This window comes from Bos grunniens, chromosome 3 (genome assembly GCF_055505025.1).
Source record: "Bos grunniens cultivar Pamir isolate PY7600 chromosome 3, Bosgru_T2T1.0, whole genome shotgun sequence".
Taxonomy (NCBI): Eukaryota; Metazoa; Chordata; class Mammalia; order Artiodactyla; family Bovidae; genus Bos; species Bos grunniens.
This window is the reverse complement of record NC_141167.1, coordinates 36,524,398-36,538,720: the sequence shown is the minus strand read 5'-3', so window position 1 is coordinate 36,538,720 and position 14,323 is coordinate 36,524,398. Positions and strand designations below refer to the sequence as shown.

The 14,323-nt window shown below is 41.6% G+C and overlaps 1 long non-coding RNA gene across 4 annotated transcripts in view; it reads left to right on the top strand.

Moving 5' to 3' along the window:
• Window positions 1-14,323, top strand: part of LOC147375477 (uncharacterized) — a 166,345-nt gene that overhangs the window by 125,101 nt on the left and 26,921 nt on the right. The window lies entirely within an intron of this gene.

Below are 14,323 nucleotides of genomic sequence, written 5' to 3'. Positions count from 1 at the left end.
GGGTTGCCGTCTATGGGGTCACACAGAGTCGGACGTGACTGAAGTGACTTAGCAGCAGCAGCAGAAAGGGAATGTCAATGTGGAGGTATTGTTTTTTCTTCTAATAATGGCAACAGGCTCCAGAGCAATTATCTATGATAATAAAAGAGACATGAATATTTACATCTCAAATTTGGGGAGAAAAACATAGTAGCTAGAAAAGAATAAAATATAGCCATGAGAGGGCTCTAGTCCATGGGGTTGTAAAGAGTCAGACATGACTGAGAGACTCACTTACTAACATGAGAGGGATCTTAGACTAAGATTGCAAAGTGCGTTTCTGTGACTCTCAGCTGCAGTGGACACACACACTCAGCAGACTGCTTAACTGGAGCAGGCAGCACCATTTGCCCAGAAGAGTGCAGGTGACGTGACAGTGACAGCTTAGGGTTTGACTGTGGAGGCTCTCCTTTCACTCCCAGTCATCTAAAAGTGATAATATAAACAGCAATGTCACAGCTCTACTTTCTTAATGATTCATAACTCTATTTCATCTTGATTTAGGACTAAGTATTTTTTATTAAAAAACATCTTTTAGAAGAAAAAAAGGGAAAGTGTTAGTCGCTCAGTTGTGTCTGACTCTTTGTGACTCCATGAACTGTTCCCCACCAAGCTCCTCCATCCATGGAACTTTCCAGGCAAGAATACTGGAGTGAGTTGCCATTCCCTTCTCCAGGGCATCTTCCCAATCCAGAGATTGAACTTGGGTCTCCTGCTTTGCAGGCAGATTCTTTACTAGCTGAGCCACCACATTTGTTGACTGTACATCCATTCAGTTCAGTTCATTCGCTCAGTCTTGTCTAACTCTTTGTGATCCCATGGACATGCCAGGCCTCCCTGTCCATCACCAACTCCCGGAGATTACCCAAACTCATATCCTTCGAGTGGGTGGAACTCCCACCATCTCATCCTCTTTCGACCCTTCTCCTCCTGTCTTCAATCATTCCCAGCATCAGGGTCTTTTCAAATGAGTCAGCTCTTTGCATGAGGTGGCCAGCTTCAGCATCAGTTCTTCCAATGAACACTCAGAACTGATCTCCTTTAAAATGGAGTGGTTGGACCTCTTTGCAGTCCAAGGGACTCTCAAGAGTCTTCTCCAACACTACAGTTCAAAAGCATCAATTCTTCGGTGCTCAGCTTTCAACTCTCACATGCATACATGACTACTAGAAAAACCATAGCCTTAACTAGACAGAACTTTGTTGGCAAAGTAATGTCTCTGCTTTTCAATATGCTGTCCATGTTGGTCATAACTTTCCTGCCAAGGAGTAAGCGTCTTTTAATTCCATGGCTGCGGTCACCATCTGCAGTGATTTTAGAGCCCCCCCAAATAAAGACAGCCACTGTTTCTACTGTTTCCCCATCTATTTCCCATGAAGTGATGGGACCAGATGTCATGATCTTAGTTTTCTGAATGTTGAGTTTTAAGCCAACTTTTTCACTCTCCTCTTTCACTTTCATCAAGAGGCTCTTTAGTTCTTCTTCACTTTCTGCCATAAGAGTGGTGTCATTTGCATATCTGAGGTGATTGATATTTCTCCTGGCAATCTTGATTCCAGCTTGTGCTTCTTCCAGTCCAGCGTTTCTCATGATGTACTCTGCATTTAAGTTAAATAAGCAGGGTGTCAATATACATCCTTGATGTACTCCTTTTCCTATTTGGAACCAGTCTGTTGTTCCATGTTCAGTTCTAACTGTTGCTTCCTGACCTGCATACAGATTTCTCAAGAGGCAGATCAGGTGGTCTGGTATTCTGATCTTTTTCAGAATTTTCCACAGTTAATTGTGATCCACACAGTCAAAGGCTTTGGCATAGTCAATAAAGCAGAAATAGATGTTTTTCTGGAACTCTCTTGCTTTTCCAATGATCCAGTGGATGTTGGCAATTTGATCTCTGGTTTCTCTGCCTTTTCTAAAACCAGCTTGAACATCTGGAAGTTCATGGTTCATGTATTGCTGAAGTCTGGCTTGGAGAATTTTGAGCATTACTTTACTAGAATTCTGTCAGGTCCATACCATTCTGTCCTTTATCAAGTCCATCTTTGCATGAAATGTTCCCTTGGTATTTCTAATTTTCTTGAAGAGATCTCTAGTCTTCCAAATTCTGTTGTTTTCCTCTATTTCTTTGCAGTGATCACTGAAGAAGGCTTTCTTATCTCTTCTTGCTATTCTTTGGAACTCTGCATTCAAATGCTTATATCTTTCCTTTTCTCCTTTGCTTTTCGCTTTTCTTCTTTTCACAGATATTTGTAAGGCCTCCCCAGACAGCCATTTTGCTGTTTTGCATTTCTTTTCCATTGGGATGGTCTTGATCCCTGTCTCCTGTACAATGTCACAAACCTTAGTCCATAGTTCATCAGGCACTCTATCTATTAGATCTAGTCCCTTAAATCTATTTCTCACTTCCACTGTATAATCATAAGGGATTTGATTTAGGTCATACCTGAATGGTCTAGTGGTTTTCCCTACTTTCTTCACTTTCAGTCTGAGTTTGGCAATAAGAAGTTCATGATCTGAGCCACAGTCAGCTCCTGGTCTCATTTTTTTTTTTTTTTTTTGACTGTATAGAGCTTCTCCTTCTTTGGCTGCAAAGAATATAATCAATCTGATTTCGACCATCTGGTGATGTCCATGTGTAGAGTCTTCTCTTGTGTTGTTGGAAGAGGGTGTTTGCTATGACCAGTGCATTTTCTTGGTAAAATTCTATTAGTCTTTTCCCTGCTTCATTCTGTATTCCAAGGCCAAATTTGCCTGTTACTCCAGGTGTTTCTTGACTTCATACTTTTACATTCCAGTCCCCTATAATGAAAAGGACATCTTTTTTGGGATGTTAGTTCTAAAAGGTCTTTTAGGTCTTCATAGAACCATTCAACTTCAGCTTCTTCAGTGTTACTGGTTGGGGCATAGACTTGGATTACTCTAATATTGAATGGTTTGCCTTGGAAATGAACAAAGGACAGAAATGGTATGGACCTAACAGAGGCAGAAGATACTAAGAAGAGCTGGCAAGAATACACAGGGGAACAGTACAAAAAAGAGCTTCATGACCCAGATAATTATGATGGTGTGATCACTCACCTAGAGCCAGATATCCTGGAATGGAAGTCAAGTGGGCCTTAGGAAGCATCACTACGAACAAAGCTAGTGGAGGTGATAGAATTCCAGTTGAGCTCTTTCAAATCCTGAAAGATGATGCTGTGAAAGTACTACACTCAATATGTCAGCAAATTTGGAAAACTCAGCAGTGGCCGCAGGACTGGAAAAGGTCAGTTAACATTCCAATCACAAAGAAAGACAATGCCAAAGAATGATCAAACTACCGCACAATCGTACTCATCTCACACGCTAGTAAAGTAATGCTCAAAATTCTCCAAGCCAGGCTTCAACAATACGTGAACCGTAAACTTCCTGATGTTCAAGCCGGTTTTAGAAAAGGCAGAGGAACCAGAGACCAAATTGCCAGCATCTGCTGGATCATTGAAAAAGCAAGAGAGTTCCAGAAAAACATCTATTTCTGCTTTATTGACTATGCCAAAGCCTTTGACTGTGTGGATCACAAGAAACTGTGGGAAATTCTGAAAGAGATGGGAATACCAGACCACCTGATCTGCCTCTTTAGAAACCTGTATGCAGGTCAGGAAGCAACAGTTAGAACTGGACATTGAACAACAGACTGGTTCCAAATAGGAAAAGGAGTACATCAAGGCTGTATATTGTCACCCTGCTTATTTAACTTATATGCAGAGTACATCATGAGAAACGCTGGGCTGGAAGAAGCACAAGCTGGAATCAAGATTGCCAGGAGAAATATCAATCACCTCAGATATGCAGATGACACCACCCTTATGGCAGAAAGTGAAGAGGAACAAAAAGCCTCTTGATGAAGGTGAAAGAGGAGAGTGAAAAAGTTGGCTTAAAACTCAGCATTCAGAAAACAAAGATCATGTCTTCTGGTCCCATCACTTCATGGGAAATAGATGGAGAAAGAGTGGAAATAGTGTCAGACTTTATTTTTTTGGGCTCCAAAATCACTGCAGATGGTGACTGTAGTCATGAAATTAAAAGACGCTTACTCCTTGGAAGGAAAGTTATGACCAACCTAGATAGCATATTCAAAAGCAGAGACATTACTTTGCCAACAAAGGTCTGTGTAGTCAAGGCTATGGTTTTTCCAGTGGTCATGTATGGATGTGAGAGTTGGACTGTGAAGAAAGCTGAGCACGGAAGAATTGATGCTTTTGAACTGTAGTGTTGGAGAAGACTCTTGAGAGTCCCTTGGACTGCAAGGAGATCCAACCAGTCCATTCTAAATGAAATCAGCCCCGGGTGTTCTTTGGAAGGAATTATGCTAAAGCTGAAAGTCCAGTACTTTGGCCACCTCATACAAAGAGATGACCCTTTGGAAAAGACTCTGATGCTGGGAGGGACTGGGGGCAGGAGGAGAAGGGGACGACAGAGGTTGAAATGGCTGAATGGCATCACGGACTCGATGGACGTGAGTCTCAGTGAACTCCGGGAGTTGGTGATGGACAGGGAGGCCTGGCGTGCTGCCATTCATGGGGTTGCAAAGAGTCGGACACGACTGAGTGACTGAACTGAACTGAGCTTATTAAAATTGTGAGTGCAATTGTGCAGCAGTTTGAGCATTCTTTGCATTGCCTTTCTTTGGGATTGGAATTGTGCAGCAGTTTGAGCATTCTTTGCATTGCCTTTCTTTGGGATTGGAATTGTGCAGCAGTTTGAGCATTCTTTGCATTGCCTTTCTTTGGGATTGGAATTGTGCAGCAGTTTGAGCATTCTTTGCATTGCCTTTCTTTGGGATTGGAAAACTGACCTTTTCCAGCCCTGTGACCACTGCTGAGTTTTCCAAATCTGCTGACATATTGAGTGCAGCACTTTCACAGCAACATCTTTCAGGATTTGAAAGAGCTCAACTGGAATTCCATCACCTCCATTAGCTTTGTTCATAATGATGCTTCCTAAGGCCCACTTGATGTCACATTCCAGGATGTCTGGCTCTAGGTTTGTGGTCACACCATCATGATTATCTGTGTCATGAAGATCTTTTTTGTACAGTTCTTCTGTGTATTCTTGCCACTTCTTCTTAATATCATCTTCTTCTGTTAGGTCCATACCATTCCTGTCCTTTATTGAGCCTATCTTTGCATGAAATGTTCCCTTGGTATTTCTAATTTTCTTGAAGAGATCTCTAGTCTTTCCCATTCTATTATTTCCTCCTATTTCTTTACATTGATTGCTGAGGAAGGCTTTCCTATTTCTCCTTGCTATTCTTTGGAACTCTGAATTCAAATGGGTGTATCTTTACTTTTCTTCTTTGCTTTTCGCTTTTCTTCTTTTCACAGATATTTGTAAGGGCTCCTCAGACAGACATTTTGCTTTTTTGTATTTCTTTTTCTTGGGGATGGTCTTGATTCCTGTCTCCTGTACAGTGGAACAAACCTCCGTCCATAGTCTATCAGGCACTCTATCTATCAGATCTAGGCCCTTAAATCTATTTCTCACTTCCACTGTATAATCATAAGGGATTTGATTTAGGTCATACCTGAAAGGTCTAGTGGTTTCCCCTACTTTCTTCAATTTCAGTCTGAATTTGGCAATAAGAAGTTCATGATTTGAGCCACAGTCAGCTCCTGGTCTTTTTTTTGCTGACTGTATAGAACTTCTCTATCTTTGGCTGCAAAGAATATAGTCAATCTGATTTCAGTTTTGGACATCTGGTGATGTCCATGTGTAGAGTCTTTTCTTGTGTTGTTGGAAGAGGGTGTTTGCTATGACCAGTGCATTCTCTTGACAGAACTCTATTGGCCTTTGCCCTGCTTCATTCTGTATTCCTAGGCCAAATTTGCCTGTTACTCCAGGTGTTTCTTGACTTCCCACTTTTACATTCCAGTCCCCTATAATGAAAAGGACATCTTTTGGGTCTTCATAGAACCGTTCAACTTCAGCTTTCAGCATTACTGGTTGGGGCATAGACTTGGATTACCATGATATTAAATGGTTTGCCTTGGAAACGCACAGAGATCATTCTGTCATCTTTGAGATTGCATCCAAGTACTGCATTTCAGACTCTTTTGTTGACCATGATGGCTACTCCATTTCTTCTAATGGATTCCTGTCCACAGTAGTAGATATAATGGTCATCTGAGGTAAATTCACCCATTCCAGTCCATTTTAGTTCACTGATTCCTAGAATGTCAATGTTTACTCTTGCCATCTATTTGACCACTTCCAATTTACCTTGATTCATGGACCTAACATTCCAGGTTCCTATGCAATATTGCTCTTTGCAGCATCAGATCTTGCTTCTATCACCAGTCACATCCACAACTGGGTGTTGTTTTTGCTTTTGCTCCGTCCCTTCATTCTTTCTGGAGTTATTTTCTCCACTGATCTCCAGTAGCATATTCAGTTCAGTTGAGTTCAGTCGCTCAGTCGTGTCTGACTCTTTGCGACTCCATGAATCGCAGCATGCCAGACCTCCCTGTCCATCACCAACTCCCGGAGTTCACCCAGACTCACATCCATCGAGTCAGTGATGCCATCCAGCCATCTCATCCTCTGTCGTCCCCTTCTCCTCCAGTCCCCAATCCCTCCCAGCATCAGAGTCTTTTCCAATGAGTCATCTCTTCGTATGAGGTGGCCAAAGTACTGAAGTTTCAGCTTTAGCATCATTCCTTCCAAAGAACACCCAGGGCTGATTTCATTTAGAATGGACTGGTTGGATCTCCTTGCAGTCCAAGGGACTCTCAAGAGTCTTCTCCAACACCACAGTTCAAAATGGGCAAAATTTGAAACACTGACAACACAAAATGCTGATGAGGATGTGGAGCAATGGGAACTCTCATTCATTGCTGGTGAGAATGCAAATGGTACAGTCATCTTGGAAGACAGTTTTGCAGTTTCTTACAAAATTAAACATGCTCTTACCACATGATCCGGCAATCATACTCTTTGGAGTTTAATTTAAAAAGTTGAAAATTCATGTCTACAGGAAAGCCTGCCCACAGATATTTATAGCAGCTTAATTCATAATTGCCAAAACTTGGAAGCAACTAAGATGTCCTTCAATAGTTGAATGGATAAGTAAACTGTGGTATTCCCAGATAATGGAATATTATTCAACACTAAATAATTGAGGTATCATGCTGTAAACATGCATGGAGGAAACTTACATGTATACTGTCAAGTAAAAGAAGGCAAAAAAGGCTATATACTGGGTGACTCCAACTATGTGATATTCTGGAAAAGGCAAAACTATGGATACAGTGTAGAAATCAATGGTTTCAAGGGTTAAGGGCTAGGGAGGCATTAATAGGATGAAAAATAAGACTTTTAGGGCAGTGGAACTATTTTGTATGATGCTATCATGGTGGATACATGTCATTATATGTTTGCCAAAACCTGTAGACTGTACCACACCATGAGTGGATCCTAATGTAAACTGCAGACTTTAGGTCGTAACAATGTTTGTTCGCTGGTTGTAACAAATGTACCATTCCCGTGCAGGTTGTTGATGGTGAGAGAACCTGTGGGGGTGTGGGGCAGGAGATATATGTGAAATCTCTTTACCTGCCTCTCAATATTGTTGTGTACCTCTAACTATGCCAAAAATAAAGTCTATTAAAGAATTAAAAAAATTATTGAACATCCATTGTAGTTTAGATACTTTAAATGTAGTACTTGGGATTCAATGACAGTCCCTTCCCTCACGGACCTTGGAAGTGCCAACCTAAAGGTTATGTGAGGCATGATCAAAGAATCCTAAAAATTTTCAGGGTCGGGGAGCAGTAAGAGTTGAAAGGGCTTTACTGGTAGTCAGGAGTGGATTTTCATTTTGACTGTGCAATTTATAGGCACAATTTGGGCAAATTTTCAAGCCTCAATCTCTCAGTTGCAAGAAGGAGATAAAAATATTTCTCTTGTATAATTTCCTGAGGATTAACTGATAACTGTAAGGGGAAGGTTGCACCTGACACATAGTAGGTGCTTACCACATAGGTTGCCCTTTCTTTGCTTCTGTGTGCCATTCCACTTGGGCAAACAGAAGGGAAATGTGGCTCAGTGAGCGCTGGATGATCCTTTACTAATGCGTAGTGTGCATACCTTAGAGAGAGTTTGCCTGGCTCTGGCAGTTCCCCCTATAATCTTCCCAAATTGCACATGTTCTTTGCAGACTATTAGACATAGACTAAACATTCATTCTCCGCTTCCATCTACCTTTTTCTTGGGCTTTTCATGTTTACTCTCTCCTCTTGACCTCGGCTGAAAAATTGACTCTGTAAGAAATTTCCCACATAAAATGCTCTTCTTTTTAACAAAGAAAATAGATGCTTTTGACAACTGCACATCATTATTATAGTTATACTACGTATAATATTCCTAACATCTGCTCCTTTGTCAGCTTCCCAAGGCATAACTGACTAATAACATGATGAACTGATACAAAATCCACTGTGTCGGTTTCATGCACAGCTCTGCTTTGGGGTGAAGGCACTGGAGGTCAGAGCTGAGTATTCATTTTAGTATAAGCCTCAATGGAGATTGAATTATGTAAGCCAGACAGGAAATGTGTGCCATTCTTGGAACCCAGGCTGGACTAGATTCCCTTCTTCTTTGTTCCCACAGTTCTTTGGGTGTTTGCCCCCGGACAGGGATTAAATCCTCTGGGCTCTGGAATCTGACGGCCAGGTTTAGAGCCAAGTACTGTCAGGAAAGCATGCCGGCTCCGTGCTAAGTTGCTTATCTGTTTTGTGCCCTAGTTTTCTCATCTGTGACATGGGCTTTAATAATAGTACTCATGTCCCATGGTTGAGGTGAGGATTGAGTGAATAAATGCATAAGAACCACTTGTGCTTGGTACTGCTGTAAGTGCTTCCTATGCATGAATTTATTCAATCCTCATAATAACCATATAGGCGATTGCTATTATTAAAAGTGCTCAAAAATGCTTATTATGTTTTCCTATGTCCAAGAAGTTATCATACCAAATTGTAGATATATGTTTATCTGTCTGTTTACCCCACTAACTGGTGAGGTTTTGATGACAGGAAATGTGTCTTGTTTGTTGCAGTTTCATCAGAATCTAGCACTGGGCTTGCACATAGTACGATGTTTAATATTTGTTTAAAAATAACAACATGGATGTCTTGATAGAAATATTTTTCTATTTACACCATACTACTTCAGGCCCCACACAATTTCTCAATCAATGGGTTAGAGTGGTGTATTGGGTTAGCCAAAAACTTCATTTGGGCTTTTCCATAAGACGTTATGGAAAATTCAAAATAACTTTTTTGAGCAGTGACGATATTGTCATGCTGAAACTTCCCTTATTCAAAAGTGCCAGGTACTGAATGCAAAGGTTAAACAGTATGAATGAAGAACTGCCTACCTAGAACAGTATTCCTAAGTCATGGTGGCACACCTAGGCGGGCCGCTAAATTGGAGTTTCAGGGTCAGGAATGGTTACTAGAGAAAGTGGCATCCAAGCTGGGATACAAAGGGCAAGTGAGAATTATTCAAGGGCCACTTGGGCATGGAGGGTCCTGGCCAGCATGTATACCACCCAGAGGAAAGAGAAGCTTGAGAACTGAGGGATTTGCAACTCATTTGTTACGATCGCAGTTGAGTGAGAGAAAAGAGTGTCTCTAGATGAGTATTCAGGGTTTAGGTCTAGAGGGTCTTGCTAGAAATTACAAGAGTGGGCTTTCTAATATGGGCAGTGGAAAAATCACTGAGGGAGTTTTAATAAGGGTGAGGGCATGAGAAAGTATTGTTTATAGAATAAGCTTTCTGACTACAGTGTGAAGAATGGGTAGAGAAAGAAAGACAAAAGGCAATGAGGCCACATAGGAAATTATTGCAATAAAGTTGCAAGAGATGATAACGACTCATGAATATGATACTCTTAGGGATGGAGAAGAGAAGATAGATTCTAGAGACATTTTAGAGGCTTACTATATGGAGCTCTATAACTCCAGTACTTTGGCCACCTCATGCGAAGAGTTGACTCATTGGAAAAGACTGATGCTGGGAGGGATTGGGGGCAGGAGGAGAAGGGGATGACAGAGGATGAGATGGCTGGATGGCATCACTGACTCGATGGACGGGAGTCTGAGTGAACTCCAGGAGGTGGTGATGGACAGGGAGGCCTGGCGTGCTGCGATTCATGGGGTCGCAAAGAGTCGGACACGACTGAGCGACTGATCTGATCTGATCTGAACTGATCTGATGATTTATTGGATATAAGGAGTAAGAAAGAGGTGAGGCATACAGGTTTAAGCAATTGGATAATGTGGGTGTTATTAAGTTAAGAGGAGAGGAGTGTGTTTTTTGGGAAAGAAAATAAATTCAGTTTAGGACATGGTCCATCCAATCAAGATGAAAATCCAGAGATAGTAACACCAAAGCCAAGGGAGGAAGGCTTTCCTAGGAGGAATGAGTGATCAAAATACAGATATTGCCAATAAGTCAAACAAATTAGAAAAGTATACCAGGGAGATCCATGTTTCAGTTAGGATAAAAAATTGTAGCATTATTAAACAGGTTAAAGATGCAAACGGGTAAGGTTTCCATGGAGAAGGGTTTCTAGTGAAGAGGTTTGGGAGAGAGGGGGGACAGTTAAAAAAAAAAAAAAGGTCTGTAGAAAGTTAAACAGCAATATCTTTAATATTTGTAGAATGCTTAATATGCACCTTGGAAAGTGCCTTAGCAGTTTGCGAATTTAATTCTCTCACTATCCCCTGAAATTGGCACTCTCATAAGGCCTCTTATACAGATGAGAAAATTGAGGTTCTGATGGGTTAAACAAATCTCCATAAGATCATATAGCAAATGACAGAGCCAAGATTTGAACACAGACCTTGATTCAGAATCCAGTTCATAATTACCAGCTGTGCTGCTATCTAGATGTCACATACAAAACACTATGAAGAGTACGGTATAGGAGATAGTAGATGGCCACAAAGACTTGAATCTTTTAGAGTTTGACCTTGTGGATTGCATTATTTGGGAACTGTTGCTGGTTGCCTTCTGATTAGGTTTAACCAATGGGAGACTGGTGACCAAAAGGAGAGAAGTCTCTCCTGTATTGGTGCCCCAAATCTGGCAATAGCTGCAACCCTCCAGCCAGGCCTTCCTCCTTTAGGGCTTCAGTCCTCATCTCTTAGCTCTGGCAGAAACTGTTGCTCTTTCTTTCATCTGTAAGTGGGGAGTGACTGCTTCCAGCTCTTGCTGGCCTCTTGGTACTTCACCATCCTTTGTTTACTCCCTTAGCTCTCCCTACACCTTTCTAAATACGGGTTCACTAGAATCACCCCATTTGAATTTTTTGGAAATGAATTATGTTTTCCAGAATGATAGAGACAGTAGCTAAGGGGTTATGGGGACATGAAGACTGAAAGGTTTAACTGGCTGCAAAGCCTATATGCTCCATCACCATAAATAACAATGATGAGAGTTCTAACACACAGTTGTTGGCACTTTACAATTTGCAAAGTGCTTGCACATAAATTATATCATTTGAGTCCAGAAAAAATCCCAAATAGTAAGTTCTATTATTTACCTTTTAGGCAGGCAAACTGAGGCTCAGAAAAGTTAATTTGCCCAAGGTCTCCCAGGTGACAGAGCTGCGCTTCCAGAGTGAGGCCTCCTGAGATCAAGACCAGCATTCTTTCTACCGTTCCTTGTCTGCTTTTCATTAGTTAGTGAGAGGACAGGATGCCTTTCCCGTATAAAGCCTCCTGCAGTGGGCAGGCAAAGAACGTCTAAATCATGTCAGGAATCCCCAAGGACTCCATGTGTTTCACACATAGCTAGTTTCACAAGAAACAGAACTTTCCTCCACCTCCTGGGACCTGTCTCACTGTGTGCAGGTTGATGAAGACTCATAAAGCGTGCCAACTTTACGAACAGCATTGGGATAGCGCGGAAACTGATAAAGGCCTCAAGGGACTGAAAATAACTGGACAAAGTACTAAAAATCACCCCACAATACCAACACATCATGCTGATGATTTCATTGAGCTTATTCCTTGGGTCTAAGGCCCTTTCCCGATATATCTGACATCTCCCATATGAATGCTACGTATTTCTCAGGTTCTGTACTGTAGATTCAGATTCCATAAGCATCTTCTGAGGGCCTACTCTGTGCCAGATGTTTCCATATGCATGATTTCCTTTTAATTCCCTGTAGCCCAGACAGGTGAGGCCACCTTTGCTGAAGTCCACAGGGCTGTTGAGTGAGAAGGTGGAGTAAAACCCTAGCCTCCTGGTTCTTTTCATAGTCTATTTCCCTCAATTCTGCTGCCACAGGTTGGAAAGTCAGTCTTCTAGTTTCTTCCCCTTTATTTTCCTTTCCTTAAGTCCTGTTAAAACTTAAAGTGGAATCAAGTCCATGGTGTTGAATCTGTTAACTCAGTCTGGGGGTGTATGGAAAGGACTCTGCTGAATAAATAGGGAACAGAGCTGGTGACCTGGGGATTCGTGTTTTTCCAAAACCAAGGCTTGTCTCGTCCTTCCCTAGATGCCGATAGAGAAAGGAAGAGATCTAAATGTATTTTTTTGGATTAGGAGGAAATTGGCCTGGAAAACCTCTCCACTAAAAGTAGCTTTTGAGAGATTGTGTTCTGATCCAGCGCTCCAACCCAGGAGTGACTGTGACTGACAATTGATATATACTAGCTATTGTTCTTTTTAGTATTGTTTGTTGCTTAAAAATTATCAACATAGAGTACCAGCCTCAGGGTTTATATTCTTAAAAACTAATGATTCCAGACAGTCACTCTCAATGGAAGCCTTCAATTTTTAAATGTGACAATAACAGCCTGAATTAGGTAGTGGGAATGGGATTATGCAGAGAAGATGACTTGAATAAACTCCTAGACCTTTAGTATGAGGGCTTCCCTGGTGGCTCAGACAGTAAAGCATCTGCCTTTAGTACGGGAGATCTGGGTTTGATCCCTGGGTCGGGAAGATCCCCTGGAGAAGGAAATGGCAACCCACTCCAGTACTCTTGCCTGGAAAATTCCATGGACGGAGGTGCCTGGTAAGCTGCAGTCCATGGGGTAGCAAAGAGTCAGACATGACTGAGCGACTTCAGTTTCTTTCTTAGTATGAAGTTTAAGACTTCTCACTTTGACCCAAACTTCCTCTCTTGCCATATAACTTGCTTATGATTCTCCCTCATGCAACCTGGGTTAAAGTCACACCAAATTGCTCAGACTCGTTGAATATATCTTACTTTCATGCCTCTGTGAGATTTTCTTGCAAAGAACTTCCATCCTTTTCCATTTGAGGAATGTCTGTGTTTATTTTAGGACCTAATTCAAAAATCATCTTTCTGGAACCTTCTATGACCTTCTCATCTAATCTCTGTGGTAGAACTGATCACTTCTCTTCCTGTACTCTGTAAATAATGATGTTTTACCTTTGGTGCAGAGCCTATCCCTTTATAGAAAGAAAGCTGTCTATATTCCCAATGCTCTGATAAGCTCTCTTCAGGGAACATGGCTGTACCAGAGTGGGCACTCAGGGGAAGTTGAGGCCCGAGTAAGGGGCTGAATTCTCATTCAGCATTGAGGAGTCTTGGATTTGATCATTCTCTGATCCTTACAAAGCTTTCCAGATTGTGGTTACACAACAGCAATTTATATCTCTGCTTTCAGATAGGACCAAGCTTTGGCTTGGTGCCTAACAATATAGTGGACGCAAATTAACAGCAGAGCAATTTACAGTCTGTCATGTCTTATTGCCTAATGAATTTGTCAAAAATCATATTACTCTGAAAATTATGGCAAGCAGGGTCCATGGGACCTAGGTCTTTAAGAGCAAGGTTGATCCAGCCTCACTCAAGCAAAACTGGCTTCCTATCTTCCTCTTGTGAATGTGGACACCAGAATCTCTGAGCACTTGTGTTTATTATAAAATCTCTGTTGACATTCACTTTGCATTAGGGCTACCACAGATGACCTTGGCCAGTTCGCAAATCCCCAACCCCAGTCCACCTGCTGTCAGAGCCAAATAGGATTTAAGAGTCTCCCTTAAACTCCTGATTCTGTGCTAATATGATGTCATCCAGTCCTGGCTTATGCTCACCCCAGACTTTATTACTCATTTTTCAAACAAAGCTAAAGCCCTGTCCTCTGTTTTGAGGGCATCAAGCAGGACCCCTTTTTGCTCTGCACCAACTTCTCCCTCATCTTTCTTCTTCCCGTTTCCTTCCTTTTCCCCTATTCATTTGTTCCCTAAACCTCTCCTAACCTTT